We start from the raw sequence: 3,683 nt of genomic DNA, 5'->3' as shown, positions 1-3,683 counted from the left end.
AGAGATCAAGTATGCATGAATCTTCTGATACCAAGCACGAGGGGCCTATTTAAGGCCATTAAGTGCTTTACACAATCTACATACTTTATGCTCTGCACCTTTCTGAACAAAGCCAGGAGGCTATGATACATAAACCTCCTCTTGCAAATCATCATTCAGAAAAGCAGTTTTGACATCCAACTCAGGCACATTCCAACCTTTATGCGCAGCCAATGCAACAATAGTGTGTATGGTAGTCATACGTGAAGTAGGCGCAAAAGTCTCCTCATAGTCAATGCCCTTTGATTGGGCATACCCTTTTGTGACTAAACGAGCCTTGTAGGTGATTAATTGAGCCATCAGGCTTGCATTTAAATTTATACACCCACTTTGTGCCTATGGCACGCTTGCTTTTTAGACAAGTCACATAATTCCCGTGTAGCATTCTTTTCAATGGAGGCCAACTTCGAAGGCATGGCTGTAACCCAATTATCATTCTCTAATGCATCAAAATGAGAAAGTGGCTCCTCATTATGTGTGGTAGCAACAAGGGCTGTGTCAACAAGATGAGATGCATGTCGAGAGGCAGCATGTGTACAACCTAGCATAAGTTTAGGTAGCATGCTGTCACATAGACTGTCAAAATATAATGAGCTTGCTGTCACATAGACTGTCAATGAGCTAGCGGGGCGAACTGTTGAGCCACGAATTGCTGCATCCTCTTCAACCAATGCATCACCCATGGCATCCTGATCACTGTAAGTCACGAATTGCTACATCCTCTTCAACCAATGCATCACCTATGACATCCTGATCAAAGTGTGGTAGATTTAAAGAAATATGGGGAATGTGTGGTTGTTGATTGTGCTAATTTTCAGTAGCAACAAGGGGCTAATTTGGAGCCAAAGCTAGCTCAATAAGTTTAACACATGTGCCAGATAATGGCTGTATCAAAGACATTTGGGGCATCAAAATTGATGGGTTGTGGCCTATATGAAAGCATGGGTTGAGATGCATATTCATCAAAGATGACATCTCTCGACACAATAATCTTCCTAGTGGAAAGTACATAAAGCCTGTATCCCTTGCTCTCACTACTATACCCCATAAAAATACATTTCAATGATTTTTCTTTAAGTTTATGTCTCTGTTGTGCTAGTACATGCATGTACGCTATACATCCAAAAACATGTATATGAGTAATTACAGGAATTATGCCATTCCAAGCCTCATAGGCTATCATAAACTTCAACACTTTAATGGGACAAGCGATTCAGCACATAGTTAGCCCAAATGACTGCTAAGCCAAAATCTAGATGGCAAATCCTTGCTTTGAAGCTTTCCATAAGTGTACGATTACGGCACTCGGCTACACCATTTTGCTGTGGTGTGTAAAGACTAGTACACTAATGAGAAATACAACGGGACTGCATAAAAGCTATTATTCCCCCCCTCAATCTATATGCAATGTCATAAGCTTATTGCTGCAAGCTATTTCAGGCATAGGGAGAAATTGACGGAAAGCCGAAAATGCATCTGATTTGGCTTTCAAACCATACACCTAATAGAAATGAGTGTAATCGTCAATGAAAGTCATAAAGTATAGATGTCCTACAAAAAGATGGTTCCCTCATAGTGCCATATAGATCACTATGTACGAGCTACAATGGCTGAGTAGCTCGCACAATGCCATCCTTTGAAAAGACTGACAATTCATCTTTCCCAATATACATCCCTTGCATACATGCTTGTGTGGGAGCTACATAAGTGGCAAATCATGAACCATAGACTGACGCTGTAAACATATAAGAGAAGGGAAATTAATGTGACTAAACCAAGCATGCCATAGCTAAGTGTCACGCATAATTTGTGATGTGAAAGCAACCATAGCATCATCATGAGAATCACTACTCCTATCATACATGTCAAGCCTGTAAAGGCCATTGCTCAATGTACCAGAGAGCACAAGCACATCAAAATCAGTTTTGTCATAAATGGAGAAGTAATGATCAGAAAACTAGATTTTGAGACTAGCTTTTGCAAGTGCCGAGACAAAAATAAGATTTTTACAAATTTCGAGACAAAAATAAAATTTTTGCAAATTCTAAGTACATACAAAGTAGCCAACAAGAGTAAATGTGTATGACGTTAACTCCACATTACTAATGCCTTTAATGGCATATGATGCATTATTGCACATAGAATTGTACCACCTAATGGTGCATCTCTCAAGGTAGCAAAAAGTTTCACGAAGTGATGTGCTTTGTAGCACCTGAATCAAAATACAATTAGCATTCGAGAATGACAAACAAGAGGTAGGCAAATCATTGCATGTGACTGTTAAGGCATAGCCATCATGTGTAAAATTTTCCTCTTCAATACTCTCACTTGTAATTGCAGCAAGACCTTGCTACTTCTTCTTTTTCTCACTCTCTTTATGATTCTTACATTCCTCAATTACATGACCACGTTTTTGACAATAGTTGCATCTCTTCTTCTTCTGAGTCTTCTCCTCTTTAGAATTAGGAGGATCCGAATGGGCTTGTGCTTTGCCCTTAGATTTAGCACTAGAAGCAGCTCAGATTTTCCTTTGCCATGATAAGAGGCAACAAAAGCCTGATTTGCAGCAATCATGCTGTTTTGGTTGGACCAGGATTTCTCTTTCTGTAACAAGAGAGCTACCAAATCATCAAATGTGTACTCTTCGTCATCAAGAGACGAAGAGTGGTAGCAAATCGTTTTGATAGGATTGAGGCAAACCCCATTGAGAACCGTAGAGACAAGTGAACTGTTAGGTATCACCTCATCAATATTGATTAATTGCTCTCGCAAATCCTTAACACACGGGTAATAGATCCATCCATAGAATCACCCTTAGTCACATGCTCCAAGTTAAACTTTTTTTTATAGAGATAAGCTACACAAGCTTCATTGTGGATCTAATATAAAGAGGCAAGTATATCCCATGCACTTTTAGAAGAAGTACATGAATAGATATGAGGAACGCTAGTTTACACAAGAGAGCAATCAAGGCATGAGCCTATGCATCTTTAGCATCCCATCTGAGTTCTTGTGTAGAAGGAACAGGTGTAGGCGGTGCACTGTCTAATAAAGTCATAGAGGGAGATCGTGATGGCAAAGGTAGTGAAGGTGAGTTGACGTAGATGGGTTGATCATCTCCCAAAGTAAGATCTTGAACATGGTTCTTCTCTGAGTAAGAATTCCCATCTGTATGGTCTAGATCAGAGTTTGGAGAATCAACTTCTGGTGAGAAAAATTGATCCTCTGGGAGTGCAGGTAGATGATCCATGCTCTGTGCTCTCGAGGTTTTCAATCCATTTTCTCATGATAGCTGTGATACAATGTGAGGGCAAAGGGATGAAAGGACCAGATGTACAAGAGATCAAAGAAAAACATTACAACATGTTGAGATATCGAGCTCAACTAGTGCTATGGCAGACATTGATGAGACGACCTGCCTAGGTGATAGCTTCCACATCTACACCACTAGCATGGTTGGTGAGATAATGGGTGATATGCAGCCAGTGGGATGACAGGCTGTGTGACAGCCATTTTGGATTACTAGAAACTAGCATAGTTATAGCACCGTCTCATTTAGTCGGGTTCACATTATAGACTGACTCTTGTATGTTGTAGTAGTTGAGTACTAATCCATATAGTTTGTACTCGTATCTTTATGTTAT

The sequence above is a fragment of the Cibotium barometz genome, chromosome 1 (genome assembly GCF_041138505.1).
Source record: "Cibotium barometz isolate CiBa-2024 chromosome 1, ASM4113850v1, whole genome shotgun sequence".
Classification (NCBI taxonomy): Eukaryota; Viridiplantae; Streptophyta; class Polypodiopsida; order Cyatheales; family Cibotiaceae; genus Cibotium; species Cibotium barometz.
This window is presented reverse-complemented; position numbering follows the sequence as displayed.